Below are 18,513 nucleotides of genomic sequence, written 5' to 3'. Positions count from 1 at the left end.
CTTGGATTTCTCCTGGAAGATCTTGTTCTGCTCTTCTCCGGGTAGGAAGCGTTTGGTTAATTGCTTATCTACTTCGTACAAGTCATTTTATTCAACCAAAGACTACAGAGTACCAAAGAGGCTTTTTTCTGCCACAGACTTCCTATCAAGGAGGCTCTAAAGGAGGCACTTGACACCTTTCATACGCACTAAAAAGTGCAGGGTGGCACTCTAGTTATTGGGAGTAGTCGCCATTTCCCCAGGCAATTAATAAATAAACTTGACAAATCGTCTACAGCTTCCAGTCGTTACCAAGTTCCCCAACAAAGCAGCACCTTAACGACCAACAGAACAATGCATGCAATGCAGAAGATACCACTTACAAATGTGCATGTGGGTGAGTCACATGCAGATGAGAGGGGAGTGCATCGCTGTAATAGATACAGGTCCAGCAATGGTTGAGTTACACGAGGAACACCCCACAAACAATCGCGACAGTCACCTGACTATTTAACTCATGAACAACAAACGCACAGATTCACACTGTCACATGCAACTACTGTTCCCCCAGGTTTGCTCACTGCAAAAACCTTATCCTGCCCTGCCCAAGATGGATGTGAAAACTGCAGAGTAACGGATTTCAGAACTGTATCACTCAAAGCTTTTAACAACCTGGAGTACAATTAACACCAACTGCTCTGCCTTTCGAGGGTAATTCACTCTTCTACAGAAAGTAATTGGAAATTGAATAGTCTTCACTGCGTCTGGCTGATCCACTGGTCTGAATATATATATAAAAAGAAAAAACATTGCTGAAGGAAGGCAGTACACTGGCCAAGTAACTAATAAATCTCCATCGTGTTAATGAATTATTCCATCATTGTCAGGTGGCCTGGACTTTTAAATCATCCAACAGGGTGCGTATTTAATCTCTGACACTATACACTAAAATCCTGTGATTTTGGGCAAATCACTTGATCTCCCAGCGCCTAGCAAAAATGAACGTGTCCTCATGTAATGCAACTGGTGCTATGTAAAGCACTCTGATAATCAATCATTCAGAACATTTGTAAAGCTCACTACTCCCCCATGAGGGTCTCAAGGCACGGGGGTGGGGGGGAGGGGGGAGAAGAGGGGTGCTGCCACTGCTCGAATAGCCAGGTATTGAGTAGCCTCCTGAAGGTTAGTAGGTCCTGGTTTCAGGAGTTTGGCCAAGGCTCCTTCGTCGAGGGCATTTCCGTAGTCCAGCCTGCTGCTGACAAGGGCCTGGTTGACCGTTCTTCTGGTTTAGGTGGGGATCCACCTGTAGATCTTGCGGAGCATGCGGAGGGTATTGAAGCAGGAGGATGAGACGGTGGTGACTTGCTTGGTCGTGGAGAGTGTTGAGTTGAGGATAAACCCCAGGTTGCGTGCGTGGTCTGTGGGTGTTAGTGCTGCTCCCAGTGCGGTCGGCCACCAGGAGTCGGCTGAGGAGGTGGAGCCGAGGATGAGGACCTCCGTCTTGTCAGAGTTCAGCTTCAAACGGCTGTTCTTCATCCACTCGGTGACAGCCTTTATTCCTTCGTGGAGGTTGGTTTTGGCGGTGAGGGGGGTCCTTGGTGAGGGCGAGGATCAGCTGGGTGTCATCAGCGTAAGAGATGATGTTGAGGTCGTGCAGTCGGGCGACGTGGACGAGTGGTGCCATGCAGGCGTTAAACAATGTCGGGCGGAGGGATGAACCTTGGGGTACGCCCCAGATGATCTTGGAGGCTTCGGAGCGGAAAGGGGGAGGCAGACACTTTGGGTTCTGCTGGAAAAAAAGGAGGTGGTCCATTCCAGAGTCATGTCTCGGATCCCTGCGTTGTGGAGGCGTGTGCGTAGGGTGTGGTGGCAGACAGTGTCGAAGGCGGCTGATAGGTCCAGGAGGATGAGGGCTGCAGTTTTGCCGTTGTACAGCAGGGCCCTGATGTCATTGGTGGCGGCGAAGAGGGCAGTTTCTGTGCATTGATTGCTGCGGAACCCGGACTGGGATTGGTCCAGGATGTTGTTCTCCTCAAGGTAGCGGGTCAGTTGTCTGTTGATGGTCTTCTTGATTACCCTCACCGGGAACGGGAGCCGGGCCGGAAGTTCTTGAGGTTCCTCGGAATCGCCTTGGGTTTCTGGAGTAAGGCGTTGATCTCGGCGTGCTTCCAGCTCTTCGGGAAGGTTGCGGTCTCAAAGGAGATGTTGATACCCGATACCGGGTCAAGTTCGCGCTATATGAAACTCAGTCAAAAATATATATATATTTTTTAAAGTAAAAAGAGGTGGATATGTTTATAAGAACCAAATTGAGATCAACAAGTTTTATTCACAGAGTTTGATCAATAAAATTGAAAATGGAAAAAAAAGTTGAAATCTAATCTTAAACAGAGTTATCCTTTCCTAAGCATTTGTGCCATTCCACTATAATTTCGCAAATCAATTTACTTAGGTTTGAACAAGATTCCAATCCTACCGAAGGCCCAGCATGCCACTGTGAGACGAGTTTCAATCTGCGTAAAAAGGATAGCATTTCCTCCTTCAGAGTTCCACAATCTACTGATGGTCAAACATTCAATTTAAAGTGGCTGCATGAAGTCTATCGGCATCATTAGGATGGAGGGCGGAAAACGGGACCGCCCGTCGTATGTGCTGCGGTCCTGTGCGTGGGATTAGGATGCGCCCTCCACACTGGTGGGCGCATTATGCATTTTTAACATTGCGGCTGGCAGTGCATTCAGCAGCACCCGCCGCAATGGTAAAAATACAGGTAGTGCATTTGCATGCACAAAGTGGCAGGCACCGCGCGGTGCCTGCTGCATTGTGCATGCAAATGCAGGAGGGTCCCATAGGTACCCCCACATGTGCACCCCCCACAACGGGCCCCCAATTGTGAACTCCTCATGCCCATTGCCGCCACAGAAAGGCTGATCTTCGCCTGCATACTAATATGGATAGCCGACACCGCCACCATATTAAATCCTTTTCCACCCGGTTGACTCGTCGACATGGCGGAAAAGCGGCGGATGGTCTTTCCGTCTGCCAGGGTCCCCCCACCACACTAATATGGCGGGGGGAAATGGGTGGCAGGTGGGGTAGGATTGCCACCGCAATGCGGGCCGTGGCGATCCGCCCTACATCCTAATGGACCCCTAAGTATTAAACCAGGTCTCCTTTCTTAGCCAGGGAGTTTCAAAACATGTGCCACACTGAGCTCTCCGGTCACAATCCCATGCTTTGTTCTGCATTCCAAATAGAAGATTGGAGGAAAATCGTTTAATCAGCAGCAGAATGTGCTCCAACTCCCAACCTCACTACAACTAAGTAATCTTTTAGGAAATTCTTTGAAAAGCTAAAAATTTGGCTATTTGTATAGTAATTTATTGTCCGCCACTGAATGAAGTTAATTTATCCCAGACTAGTTTTTGGTTAAATGGGGTTGTTTGTGCCAAGAGACTGAGTGTATGGTGCACTATCCGAATAATTATTTAGCATTTTAGACAAAGATTTAAATTGATTTTTAATTAGTTTTAAAAATCCATGAAATGAACCAAATAATGTTTAGAGATTGTTTTGATGAATTAGCATATGATAAAATTCACACAATAAAAAGTGAGTTCCATTACATTTATGCAGGGAAAATTAGACACAACTTATTCAACATGCAAATACTACAGGTAATTCCAGCTCAAGTGACTGAAAAACCTTATCACTTACATGTGCCCTACAGACTCAGGGTACGCTTCTCCGGGATTTATTCAACATTAGCCCATGTCAACCGATTTTGAAGCTAGTCAGAACCTATCTCTTATTATGCACTCCTCCAAGGCCCTGCAAACTCGAGGTACAAACAACCAGCCTTTCATGCGGTTTGCTATATTACAAATCTAGCAACATGTTGCATATTCAGAACAAGCACTGGCGTTGCCAATAGGTCTCGCAGTAGGAAAGTTTGAGCTATTGGTTGTGTAAATGACAAAGCCCTTTATGTATTCTAAATGATAACAACAGTGAAAGGCATTGTTATTTGCCATTGTAATAGTTCCACCTGTCGTACTGCGCGATCTATTGGCAACGTGAGTGTTGTTCGTGTGTGAGTGGCGTTGTGTGTGTGAGTGGCGTTGCGTGTGTGAGTGGCGTTGCGTGTGTGAGTGGCGTTGCGTGTGTGAGTGGCGTTGCGTGTGTGAGTGGCGTTGCGTGTGTGAGTGGCGTTGCGTGTGTGAGTGGCGTTGCGTGTGTGAGTGGCGTTGCGTGTGTGAGTGGCGTTGCGTGTGTGAGTGGCGTTGCGTGTGTGAGTGGCGTTGCGTGTGTGAGTGGCGTTGCGTGTGTGAGTGGCGTTGCGTGTGTGAGTGGCGTTGCGTGTGTGAGTGGCGTTGCGTGTGTGAGTGGCGTTGCGTGTGTGAGTGGCGTTGCGTGTGTGAGAGGTGTTGCCTGTGTGTGAGGCGTTGGCTGTGTGATTTGTGTTGCCTGTGTGAGTGGCGTTGCCTGTGTGAGTGGCGTTGGCAGTGTGAGTGGCGTTGGCAGTGTGAGTGGCGTTGGCAGTGTGAGTGGCGTTGGCAGTGTGAGTGGCGTTGGCAGTGTGAGTGGCGTTGGCAGTGTGAGTGGCGTTGGCAGTGTGAGTGGCGTTGGCAGTGTGAGTGGCGTTGCATGTGGCAGTGGCGTTGCATGTGGCAGTGGCGTTGCATGTGGCAGTGGCGTTGCATGTGGCAGTGGCGTTGCATGTGGCAGTGGCGTTGCATGTGGCAGTGGCGTTGCATGTGTGCGTAGTTGAGTGGCGTTGCGTAGTTGAGTGGCGTTGCGTTGTTTAGTGGCGTTGCATGTGTGAGTGGCGTTGCATGTGTGAGTGGCGTTGCATGTGTGAGTGGCGTTGCATGTGTGAGTGGCGTTGCATGTGTGAGTGGCGTTGCGTAGTTGAGTGTCATTGCGTAGTTGAGTGGTGTTGCGTTGTTTAGTGGCGTTGCATGTGTGAGTGGTGTTGCATGTGTGAGTGGCGTTGCGTAGTTGAGTGTCGTTGCGTAGTTGAGTGGCGTTGCATAGTTGAGTGGCATTGCATAGTTGAGTGGCATTGCATAGTTGAGTGGCGTTGCATAGTTGAGTGGCGTTGCATAGTTGAGTGGCGTTGCATAGTTGAGTGGCGTTGCATAGTTGAGTGGCATTGCGTAGTTGAGTGGCATTGCGTAGTTGAGTGTCTTTTAGTAGATGAGTGGCGTTGCGTAGATGAGGGTGAGGTGTTGAGGGTGAGTAAGGATGAGTGAGAGTGAGGGTGAGTGAGGAGTTGAGGGTGAGTGAGGTGTTGAGGGTGAGTGATGGTGAGGTGTTGAGGGTGAGGTGTTGAGGGTGATTGAGGTGTTGAGGGTGAGTGCGGGTGAGGAGTTGAGGTGGAGGCGTTGAGGGTGAGTGAGGGTGAGTGTGAGGTATTGTCATTGAGTGTGAGTGAGTGTGAGTGAGGGGGTGTGAGGGTGATGGGGGGTGATGGTGAGGGTGTGTGAGCGTGAGGGTGTGTGAGTCTGAGTGTGAGTTATTGTCATTGAGTGTGTGTGAGTGTGAGTGAGGGGGTGTGAGTGTGTGAGTGTGAGGGTGAGTGCGTGTGAGGGTGACTGTGGAGTTGAGGGTGAGTGAGGTGTTGAGGGTGAGTGAGGTGTTGAGGGTGAGTGAGGTGTTGAGGGTGAGTGAGGTGTTGAGGGTGAGTGAGGTGTTGAGGGTGAGTGAGGTGTTGAGGGTGAGTGAGGAGTTGAGGGTGAGTGAGGAGTTGAGGGTGAGTGAGGTGTTGAGGGTGAGTGAGGTGTTGAGGGTGAGTGAGGTGTTGAGGGTGAGTGAGGTGTTGAGGGTGAGTGAGGTGTTGAGGGTGAGTGCGGGTGAGGAGTTGAGGTGGAGGCGTTGAGGGTGAGTGAGGGTGAGTGTGAGGTATTGTCATTGAGTGTGAGTGAGTGTGAGTGAGGGGGTGTGAGGGTGATGGGGGGTGATGGTGAGGGTGTGTGAGCGTGAGGGTGTGTGAGTCTGAGTGTGAGTTATTGTCATTGAGTGTGTGTGAGTGAGGGGGTGTGAGTGAGGGGGTGTGAGTGTGTGAGTGTGAGGGTGAGGAGTTGAGGGTGAGTGCGTGTGAGGGTGACTGTGGAGTTGAGGGTGAGTGAGGTGTTGAGGGTGAGTGAGGTGTTGAGGGTGAGTGAGGTGTTGAGGGTGAGTGAGGTGTTGAGGGTGATTGAGGGGTTGAGGGTGAGTGAGCGTGAGGGTGAGTGAGGGTGAGTGAGCGTGAGGGTGAGTGTGAGTTTGGGTGAGGTGTTGAGTGTGAGTTTGGGTGAGGTGTTGAGGGTGGGTGAGGGTGAGGGGTTGAGGGTGGGTGAGGGGTTGAGGGTGGGTGAGGATGAGTGAGGATGAGTGAGGATGAGTGAGGATGAGTGAGGATGAGTGAGGATGAGTGAGGATGAGTGAGGATGAGTGAGGATGAGTGAGGATGAGTGAGGATGAGTGAGGATGAGTGAGGATGAGTGAGGATGAGTGAGGATGAGTGAGGATGAGTGAGGATGAGTGAGGATGAGTGAGGATGAGTGAGGATGAGTGAGGATGAGTGAGGATGAGTGAGGATGAGTGAGGATGAGTGAGGATGAGTGAGGATGAGTGAGGATGAGTGAGGATGAGTGAGGATGAGTGAGGATGAGTGAGGATGAGTGAGGATGAGTGAGGATGAGTGAGGATGAGTGAGGATGAGTGAGGATGAGTGAGGATGAGTGAGGAGGAGTGAGGGTGAGTGAGGAGTGAGTGTGAGTTAGGGTGAGGGGTTGAGGGTGGGTGAGGGGTTGAGGGTGGGTGAGGATGAGTGAGGATGAGTGAGGATGAGTGAGGATGAGTGAGGATGAGTGAGGGCGAGTGAGGGCGAGTGAGGGCGAGTGAGGGCGAGTGAGGGCGAGTGAGGGCGAGTGAGGGCGAGTGAGGGCGAGTGAGGGCGAGTGAGGGCGAGTGAGGGCGAGTGAGGGCGAGTGAGGGCGAGTGAGGGCGAGTGAGGGCGAGTGAGGGCGAGTGAGGGCGAGTGAGGGCGAGTGAGGGCGAGTGAGGGCGAGTGAGGGCGAGTGAGGGCGAGTGAGGGCGAGTGAGGGCGAGTGAGGGCGAGTGAGGGCGAGTGAGGGCGAGTGAGGGCGAGTGAGGGCGAGTGAGGGCGAGTGAGGGCGAGTGAGGGCGAGTGAGGGCGAGTGAGGGCGAGTGAGGGCGAGTGAGGGCGAGTGAGGGCGAGTGAGGGCGAGTGAGGGCGAGTGAGGGCGAGTGAGGGCGAGTGAGGGCGAGTGAGGGCGAGTGAGGGCGAGTGAGGGCGAGTGAGGGCGAGTGAGGGCGAGTGAGGGCGAGTGAGGGCGAGTGAGGGCGAGTGAGGGCGAGTGAGGGCGAGTGAGGGCGAGTGAGGGCGAGTGAGGGCGAGTGAGGGCGAGTGAGGGCGAGTGAGGGCGAGTGAGGGCGAGTGAGGGCGAGTGAGGGCGAGTGAGGATGAGTGAGGGTGAGTGAGGATGAGTGAGGATGAGTGAGGATGAGTGAGGGCGAGTGAGGGCGAGTGAGGGCGAGTGAGGGCGAGTGAGGGCGAGTGAGGGCGAGTGAGGGCGAGTGAGGGCGAGTGAGGGCGAGTGAGGGTGAGTGAGGGGTTGAGGGTGAGTGAGGGTGAGTGAGGGTGAGTGAGTGAGGGTGAGGGGGAGGGGTTGAGGGTGAGTGAGGGTGAGCCTCCCCTCTAAGAAAAACACCACAATGATACAATACCATTTAAACCCAGGACCTAATTGGGACACAGACTGGCATTTCTGCTCCAGACGACTAAGAAGCGGCCACAGAGAGCCAAACGATAAAAGCACAACTAACGAGAGGCTGAAATTCTACTTGAATATTCTGCCCGCGTTGCCTTGTTCCTTTTGAAAAGGAGATACCAACGCTGAGCGCTGAGATACAGCGTGGCACTTCCTAGCATTTTCGTGGACCTCAGTCGCGTATTCTGCAGATGCGTACAGAAAATGCTCGTCTATAGATCCCAACATGGGAGTAGAAAACGGAACATGGGGACTGAACCACCACCACAACGGACACGACCATCTGTCGGGCCAACCCGAACCGTTTGCTGCAAATGGCGGCATGTGCGCTGCAAAACAAGGGGGTGGGGGGCTGCAGCGCACAGCCCACCCCTCCAAAGCAATCGACAGAAGAAGCATGGCGTCCTTATCTGACCCAGGTGCACGCGAGAAAAGGGCGCGCGTGCAAAACGAAAGCAGACGCCTTTCACGATGTTGATAAACACGATTGATTTTTGCCATGCATGAAAAACCATGAATGGAGGGAGAGGGAGCCAGCGAGCAGCCAGCCAGGCGGTGGAAGCGGGGCGAACACTGCCTGCAGTGAAACTGCTGCAAGACGAGGCAGCATTGCAAATCAGGGCGTGAGGGAGGTGGGGATGGCAAATATCACATAACGGAACACGTATCCACCAGGATTTAGTACCACAAGGGAAAAAAGAAAGGTGGTTTTATTCTGTGTACAGTAAAAATCGCCCCCCAAAAAAACAGTTTGCCATCATTGTATAGTGTGAATTTGACAAACACACTGCATAGCATGGGAGAAGGTATTGCATAGTTGCACATATATGGCGATTCATACACGTGACGTGGAGCCACGGCCGACCTTAACCATTGGCGAGCCGGTCCCCGGGGTGGGGGGGGGGGGGGCAGCGCGCACGCAGCGGGGATCAGACAAACAAGCTCCCAGGACGCTGCACTGCACAATAACTGATAAGGGGGCAGGATAAACGGAAAAACAGGCGATCAATAAACTGGGACCTGGGAAGCCAAAACGAGCACTCGGACAGGAGAAACGCGACGTGCACCAGAAACAAACAAAAAAAAAATGAAACGCCGGATGGGGGCGGGAAAGCCTGGTGGGAGGCGTGAATGCGCGAGGGGAGGCAGGCGGATTGGGAGAGAAGCCTGATGGGGGCGGGAGAGCCTGGTGGGTGGGCGTGAATGAGGGGAGGACTGGGCTGGGCTTGCATGCGGATTGGGAGAGAAGCCTGATGGGGGCGGGAGAGCCTGGTGGGTGGGCGTGAATGAGGGGAGGACTGGGCTGGGCTTGCATGCGGATTGGGAGAGAAGCCTGATGGGGGCGGGAGAGCCTGGTGGGTGGGCGTGAATGAGGGAGGACTGGGCTGGGCTTGCATGCGATGCGCGTGCATGTTGACGGGCACTGCATGAAAACCGCGGGCTGAAAGCCCTTTGGTTTGAAGAGAAAATAGCCGACTTGAATTCTCCCCATTTCCCATTCCTGCGGAATGGTAAAGGCTCGACCTAAAAAGAATTCAGTGTAGATTTAAAATGTAATACTGATGGTGGAGGAGTGCATTAGTCTTCTACAACAATCAGGTTCCCACTAGTTGTTTATCTAATATAAAAGTAGCAGTCACTGGTCTTACAGAGCATTCCATGTCCAACATTGCTTCTGGCCATCCACTCTAAGAGAGTCCTGGTGTTTGATGCTAATCCGAGTGTTAAGTAGTACAGAAAACTATGCAAATGTTTCACTACTATACAAAACAGCTTTGTCTACAGTTTGTCGAATAATAGACCTATCCAAATCGCGAGTTCTACTGGACCCAATGTTGGTGCACAATGCACTCTCAGGGGATCAATAGTGTTTAATGCAGCAAGGTTCATTGGGTAACTGGTCCAAAGTCCATCTTGGGGACCTGGTGAAGACAATCAAGGTTGTTAATTTAAGCTTTATCTCACGAGTTGCTAAGCAGGGCAGATTGCATTTCACAAGGAGAGCAGAAGACACCACATAATAAACACACACTAGGTGAACACAGAGTAAATGAATAACCCTTCTGTTCCAAAGACGGGAGGTATGAGGAGACTACACGGGCTCTGGTCCCTTCATACAAGGTTTGCTCTACAGCCCTAATTATAAAATTGCAATCCACTGATCCAGTTCAGCTAAACACACTAGGTCTGCAGGCATACACAGCACTTATAAACATCTATACAACATAACCGACCATTATCAAGGGACATGTCGCTAGGACTAAGGCTCAAGAAGAAATGGATCACTGACAAAATATAGAGGAGCAAAATATCGACCAGGCAAAAATATCGCTGAAAAACATAGAATGCCAGAATATCAACTTCCTATCTACAAACAAGGTAAGTACAAATATATTGAATCCAAAATATTGTTGTAAATAATATAGTTTGTACAAATATCGAATGTTTTAAATGTCTTAAAAGTAATGTAAAATAATTTAAAAAATGAATATAATTAAGTAAAACATACCTAAAAAACCGTAAACCTTAAAATTAATAATTAATGTAATTAAATAAAATAAACATGCATTTTTATTTTTTAATACATATATATGTTAACTTAATATTAAAAAATATTAAATATTTTTAGTGTTGGATAGCGGGAGGTTAACATTTACTATTCCCACTTAAGTGAGTGCAACAATAGGGAAAGCGTTGGATAGCGGGAATAGGGAAAGCGTTGGATAGCCGGAAGGTAAAATTTACTATTCCCACTTAAGTGAGTGCAACAATAGGGAAAGCATTGGATAGCGGGAATAGGGAAAGCGTTGGATAGCGGGAAGGTAAAAATTACTATTTCCACTCCAGTGAGTGCAACACTAGGGAAAGCGTTGGATAGCGGGAGGGTAAATATTACTATTCCCACTCCACAGAGTGTGTTGGATAGTGTAGGGGTAAAAATTACAATTCCCACTCCAAAGTGTTGGATAGCATAGGGGTAAAAATTACTATTCCCACTTCAGAGAGTGCAACAGTAGGGAAAGTGTTGGCTAGCGGGTAGGAATAATTTACTATTCCCACTCCACCAAATGTAACAGTAGGGAAAGCGTTGGACAGCGGGTGGGCAAACATTACTATTCCCACTCCAGTGAGTGCAACAGCAGGGAAAGTGTTGGATAGCGTAGGGGTCAAAATTATTATTCCCACTCCAGTGAGTGCAACAGTAGAGAAAGTAATGATGTATTAATTGAATATATATAAATCATCAATACCAATAAAAAATTGCCAATTACAAAGTAGGTAATTAATTATAAATACCACTACAAACTAATTAAAAATTAAGTATCTATTAATAATTAAAAAATTAATTTTCAATACTAAAAAGAAATAAAATCAAAATTAACAGTAAAATAATTTTCAATACACAAAAGAATTTCAATTACAATTAAATTACTTCCTACCTTATTCCCCTATAAACCCACAACTAGCTCCGTATAATAAATACAATATATCAATTAAAAATGAATTACCAATTAATAAAAATGAATTACCAATTAAATAAACAATAAATTATCAATACCAATAAATAAAAATAAATACTTAATTAATTACAATTAAATTCCTTCCCACCCTATTCCCCTATAAACCCACAACCTGCTACGGAATTAAATAACGCAAAAATGTAATAACATAAAATTAATTACTTTAACCCCTTCTGTGCTCATGACGAGTTCAGCCCGTCATGAGGCACAGTGGTCCTGAGCTGAGCTCGTCATGACCACACCCATTTCTATTATGGCCCAGCACAGCAGAAGATCATCTCAAGCAGCCTAGGTGTTAAGAAAACGCAAACATACATTACAAAAATAACACATACTTTTAACACATACTAACACTTAAAACACACAAAAAAAACACGACATTTTTAACTACATTATGACTCGATATTACTAACTTAAGATATTATGAACATCGATATTTCTTCCCTGAATTTCGATATTCTGCACCACTATATTTTTGAGACTCGATATTATGTCCACTCGATATTTAAAACTCGATATTTTGGCAATTCGATATCAAAAATTCGATATTGTGACTATTCACCGTTTGGTGTAGCAGTGGGAAGTAGTGAGGCTCCTCTTTCTTGAAATAGGCTGCTCTGCAGGATTCAAGAACACATTCTTTACATTCCATCCTGTACTGTCAAAGAAGTGTATTCATTACAATGCACTGACAGAGAAGCAGCAATCTGTACAATTGAGAGCTTCTGAAGCTAACGGCTATCATCATCAAGCAAAGTTAGTTGGACCACAGACCACCAGTGGAAATATGGGACTTGCGCCGACATTTTGCGTAGAATACATACGGCGGGGGCTTCCCGGAGCCTATTCCCTCTTTGATGTCTTGCACCATGTGTTCCACAACCAAACTGCTCATTGCCTGCCCCATACTTCGTGCCAGACCATGCTGGCTCCCTTGATCTGTGTAGTGCACAGTTTCGTTTACATCCAGAGCCTGGGAGATCAGTTTTATGTTAACCCCACAGTCAGTGCTGAGATGCCCCTTCAGGGACAAGTCTTGCGCTATTCCAAATACTAACATACATAACATAGTGCCCCATGGCACTGCATGTGTCCTGACCATGGCAGCTTGCTCTCCCTCACCCACTTCCTCGACCACGGTTAACACCCATCAATTCTGGTGACTATAAACAGACTGGGACAGTTTGATCAGAAGTCCTTCGCTCAGCTCTGTACACTGCTCCAATGCCCTTTCAGAAGTGTCAGTGAAGAACCATTATTTGTTTGAAGGCGATTGTGAGAGAAGAGCTACAGTACACAATGTGTAATGTGGAACACAGCTTCAGGAAGAAGTTTCCCTTGAATGGCAGTCAATCAAAAAGGAACTTAAATTACAAAACACCCTACCTTCCAAGCAAAGGGTTCAATACTTCTGGAAGTACACTCGCCCATATATATAGCTGGTATCTGAGAAAAATGTCTAGGATCTATGGGTCATTACCTAGCCAAAAACGGGATATACGTCTCAATTTCTAACATTATATTTAATGCAGATTCTTGCTGCCAGCCTCTACTCAAAAACAAAACACCATGATAGAGGATATACAAAATAACCTACAAATCATTAATGTAAACATCTATTCCATATAAAAAATAAAGAAGAACGAATCTGGAAATACAGAGAACAGTTCCTAAAACACAACAAATGTTAAGGAAATAGATGTACAAGTCGACGTTTCGGTCTGTTATGGCAGATTTGTCTGTCAGACCATCTTCAGAATGTAAAGTTGATTGTTTTAATAGTCCCTTTAGAACGGTCCAATTTTCCATTGGGACCACGCGAATCAGAATATTAGAGACAAATGAGCTCCGATGGATATATCAACTCTAACAGAAGAGTCATGATTTCAGTCCGATTTGAATGTAAAAAGGGCGTTAATCAATGCACACTCTGACTATGTATTAGAAACTATAGTCTCCAACCGAATTATATAGTTTGAAGACACCTCACTGTAGGATCAAGTAAGTATTGGGTGTGTCGCAGTCTCTGTTCTGTTCCTGAAACATGACTCGCTTGAGACTGCGACACACCCAATACTTACTTGATCCTACAATGAGGTGTCTTCAAACTGTATAAAATATAATGTTTTATTCTATTTACATTAAAGTTGTGTACTTTTGAAAAAAAGATATCCCTGTGCTTATAAATGTTCTTTCATTAAACGCTGATGTTTTGAATAACCTCATTTATGTATTGATTGTTCAAGGGTTCGCCACCATTTGCGGTTGAACACAAGCGATTTCTTCTATACAACACTTGAGTGAGAATAGCTAAAAAAATCCCTTGTACTCACCTTTTACTTATCATTTATCTAATTGCCCAAGCCTCCAATGGGTATATTGGGTTCCCCACTTTCTTGTTATGGCCTATACTAAAGGCAACCATTTCACACATAGTGCAGGTAAAACTGTTTAAAAACATAATTATACCACCTTCAGAACCAAGACACTGAGAATACCATCCACAAATACAATGTCAGAAATGTAGGGAGGACTAAGAATGAGAAACGGCAAGAAAAGTTACCTTTGTGGCTTACGGTAAAGTCTAGCTTCAGGGTATGTGGGATACATGATGCCCCCACAAATTCAGAGGACAAAAGGCAAGTCACAAGTTCCTCAAGCTCTTCTCCCAATTAGGAAAGAAGAGGGTGGCTATAACAGAAAAGAAGTTAAAGAACAAAAGCATGTACATTGAAGAACGAGGCAGATTTCTTGAGTTCTGGCCTCATGGTCGATTGACAATGCCTCACAATAACATACATAAGAGCATCTCTTCCTCATTCTCATTATTTACAAAGAAGCAGCATCCTGGTTCATGCATCACAAAGCCTCGAAGAATAAAATGTACCTGATCAAACTGTTGATTTACTAGGTGGTCATATTCAGGGAAAAACAAGTCTTGTTAACATATGTTCAAAGGCAAAGTGCCACAGTGGTGTTTCAAGAAGAGGTTAGAGAGTAAGAGCGACAATCAGCACCACACCTTACACTGGTAAGCATGGTGCAGTGATTTCAAGGAACCTACTGCTTGAAGCTGGAGGTCTTGATGGACAGCAGGCAGCCCTAACACCACTCATATATGGCGCAAACTGCTCCTGCTCTGGCAACTGCTGGTGCAATGTCTGCTCTGGGAGTCAGTGGGGCCAAAGCAGGCAGAGTTGGAATAGAGTGGGATCTGCCGGATTCCCGATCCAGCAGCTAGCTATTCATGAGTCAGCGCCAGGTCCACACCAAATGATGTGAATTGTTGGTACTGCGCCACAGTTCGGTGCGTCTGCTTCAGGACACATACACTGGCCATTCCATTTCCATTTTTTACATTTATATAGCGCATAAATCACCCGAAGGTCTCAGAGCGTTTGTAGAGAAACCTCCTAGCAGAGATCAGGCTGAGCAAGATAGGTCTAGAAGAGCTTTGTTTTTAGCTGTCTGCGGAATCTCAGGTAGTCTGGGTCTGTCCTGATCTGAAGGGGCAGGGAGTTCCAGGCTTCAGAAGCTGTTTTGCTGAATGCCCTGTCACCGTTTCTGGCTGTGCGTACCCTAGGGACTCTTAGGAGAAACTTTCTGGATGATCTGAGCGTTCTCACCGGGTGGTAGATCTTAAGCTTTTGTTCTAGGTATGCCGGGCCATGCCCATTTATGGATTAACGGACGAGGCAACATAGTTTTTGAATTTAATACGTTTTTAGGTTTCGCCTAGCGGAAGCTGCGCTCTGCGCAGCTTTTCCGCGCAGGCGAAATCCTGTTGAGTTCCATAGTGTGGCTTTTGTTCGGCCCTCGTCCTTGATTGGCTGGCTCCGTAAACGGAGCCTTGCCATTGGACGAGGGGCCTGTCCGTCAATGCCGGACCAGACACGGGGGCGTTCCCGACATTCTTTGGCTTTTGCCGACGTCACGGGACGCCGGGAACGCCCCCGTGTCTGGTCCGGCATTGCCGGCACTTCTGCGTCTGCGGAGGACGTTGCCTCAAAGGATCCCTGGAGGTAGTGTGTGGCTGCCTTCAATTGAAACCCCTGTTTCCTAAACCGGTTTTACCAGGAAAGCTGCCTGGTTAGCGGCAAACCAAAACAAATGAGGGATCCAGCAGGGCTGCGCAGTGTCACCATGCGAGTGTCCGGGCAGGGCGCTTTGCTGTCCACCGCCTCGCAGCATAGATGCGCCGGAGATTTCATGGAGAGTGGCAGAGCGCTGGTAAGATGGCGGCGGCTGGTGGGTCCTCCCGAGTGTAAGGGTCTTCGGCTGGAGTACTGCATGGCTGCGTAGTTAGCCGTGGTAGGCTGAGCCGTTCTGTGCGTCAGCAGGTTTATCTCTCGCCTGGGCCTCGACGGGAGTGGGTTGGGAAGGGCTATCTTAACTACCATCTTATATAATGATGACGGCTCCACTTGGGTTCTTAACTGTAAAGACCATGGTCTACTCGTATCAATTCATGTGAGTGACTGTCGGTTACGTAGTGGAGGGTCGCGTGACTAACGGCTCAGGGGTAGGGTGGTTACGGGAGGCTGTGTGTCGGGCGTGTATGGCTCGCGGGTATGGTGGGTCGTTTAACCGTGATTAAGCGGGGCAGAGGGCCGTACGACTGGCGGCTCCGTGGTATTTAGCGGTACGGAGAATCTTGTGACTACGGGTAGGGCTGGAACGGCAAGTGCTGTGACTGGCGGGTTCGGAGGGTAGTGTGGGTACTGAAAGCCGTGACTGGCTGCTCCGGAGTAGGGCGGGTACGGAGTCGTGTGGCTAGAGGCTCCGAAGTAGGGCCAGTAGGGAGGGTCGTGTGGCTGGAGGCTCCGGGGGATTGCGTCGGGTGCGGGGTCGTGTGACCGGGAGTGGAGTTGGAACGGAGGATGGTGAGCCCGGTGGGTATGGGGGTAATGTGACAGGGATGGGGCGAGTACGGGGGTGGTGTGACTGGCGGCTCCGGGGTTTTGCGGCCCATCCGGTTAGTCGTGTGAATGGCGGGGGGGTAGGGCGGGTGATCATGATGTGGGCGGTGTTGTAAGATGGCGCCGCCGCCATCTTGTGCAGCCCTGGCTCGAAAGGAAGTGACTGGTACACCAGGGCGTTGAGTGTAGGCCGGGGCAACAATCCGAGCACGGACCGTCCGACCTCTGCCTTGGACCAGCGATTAAGCGGGGCAGAGGGCCGTACGACTGGCGGCTCCGTGGTATTTAGCGGTACGGAGAATCTTGTGACTACGGGTAGGGCTGGAACGGCAAGTGCTGTGACTGGCGGGTTCGGAGGGTAGTGTGGGTACTGAAAGCCGTGACTGGCTGCTCCGGAGTAGGGCGGGTACGGAGTCGTGTGGCTAGAGGCTCCGAAGTAGGGCCAGTAGGGAGGGTCGTGTGGCTGGAGGCTCCGGGGGATTGCGTCGGGTGCGGGGTCGTGTGACCGGGAGTGGAGTTGGAACGGAGGATGGTGAGCCCGGTGGGTATGGGGGTAATGTGACAGGGATGGGGCGAGTACGGGGGTGGTGTGACTGGCGGCTCCGGGGTTTTGCGGCCCGTCCGGTTAGTCGTGTGAATGGCGGGGGGGTAGGGCGGGTGATCATGATGTGGGCGGTGTTGTAAGATGGCGCCGCCGCCATCTTGTGCAGCCCTGGCTCGAAAGGAAGTGACTGGTACACCAGGGCGTTGAGTGTAGGCCGGGGCAACAATCCGAGCACGGACCGTCCGACCTCTGCCTTGGACCAGCGAACACACATGGAGACCGCACTGCAGACTGGATCCTTCTCAAGAGCCTCAAAGGCTCATTAGAACTCGTCGCTGATACCCTGGGCTGACAGAGCCCCTCTCCACCCCCGCCTTGACCCATGTGACTGATGGTGATGGACATGTTCAGGGAGGCCGCCCTTGAGGGTATTGTGGCACGTGTACTGATTCCATCAAATTCCGCCATTGACACTGAAAGGTTGGGTATCGCTCTCGAGAAATATGTTCACTTAACATTTGCCGTTTGCAGGACTCTTAACGTGATCAGGCAATGTTGGGAACTGACTGCATCATCGTAGTAGAAGGTTGCCGATAAGCACAGTGGTGAATCCCAGGCTAGCTACTAAAAAGTACAATTAAAACCAATGACGTGTTCGTTGCCTTCAGAGTCCGGATCCGATAAAACTCTTAAACAAGTTAAGTTCTCTTATGTAGCTTTCAGCACCCACAAAGCATGAATCTTTTCGAAAAATGCAATGTTTAGACGCAGTGTCTCACTTAGTTTGCCTTCCCTTTTGGCTATCTAGGGCGATTAAAGGGAATAGAAACAACGGATATGACTAAAGGTTACTCAATCTGCCATGTTGTATAAAATGTGCACACGCCTTTACTAATTTTTCATGTTTTAAGGACTGATTCTTTAACAATAAAGAAATAAAAACAAATTGGATTTTTGACCTATTAACTGTTTGCGTGTATTATGTAGCTGAATGTGGCTGTCAATGCCAGTTTAATAACAATTTTTTCTTTCTTGGTTCCAGCAGCTCTGGTTTTTCAGGTGTACCTGAAAAGCAGCGTGTAACAGGTCAGGTTGGACGCCATTTGAATCCTGTTGTGCACATAGGGGCAGGGGATTCTTCTGGGAGTATTTTCCATATGGATTATTAAAGGTAAAGCACTCTGCTTTCTCCCCCACTCCATCTCATTAGCACCGGCTCAAGTGTTAATTGCAACTTTTTTCTTTTTTGGTTTAATTAGTTGGAATGTATCGATCCACCATGAGTCGGTGCACAGGTGTGCCGTCATTAAACTACCACTCTGGTAATCTCGTTGAATAATTTAGTAGAAGTTGTCGAGTGCTATTGGAGACACCTTCCATGATTAACGAATTGAGACAGGTAAAAAGAAATCCTCTTTGACCATTCATACTACTGTACAAAAAAAGCTACTGCAAGCTTGCACTTTTCCCCCCCATTGTTTTTAGGCTTCAGTTCTTAAAAAGAAACATGTAAGGTAAGCACGCCCTTCAAAGGCTACATTTATCCGTAGATTAAATAAGCTGCTGGAAGCACGACAGGCTTGAATTAAAACTCCCGAAACCAGCTGAATGATTGAAACCTGCACAACCCCCTCAATTGAAACGATTACTGTTATGCAGTAATGCGTTCATCTCAGTTTATTATCATTTAAAAATGTCGGCTTTGGATGATCAACTGCATCTTATTTGATATTTTCACAATAAGTTTTTGCCAATTACCTGGCTGTAGAATT

General features: G+C 48.4%; 1 protein-coding gene across 2 annotated transcripts in view; it reads right to left on the bottom strand.

Annotated features, from left to right (window-relative positions):
* CABLES2 (Cdk5 and Abl enzyme substrate 2) overlaps nucleotides 1–18,513 on the bottom strand; it is a 143,990-nt gene that overhangs the window by 109,745 nt on the left and 15,732 nt on the right. The window lies entirely within an intron of this gene.

Source organism: Lissotriton vulgaris, chromosome 7, assembly GCF_964263255.1.
Source record: "Lissotriton vulgaris chromosome 7, aLisVul1.2, whole genome shotgun sequence".
Taxonomy (NCBI): Eukaryota; Metazoa; Chordata; class Amphibia; order Caudata; family Salamandridae; genus Lissotriton; species Lissotriton vulgaris.
This window is presented reverse-complemented; position numbering and strand designations above follow the sequence as displayed.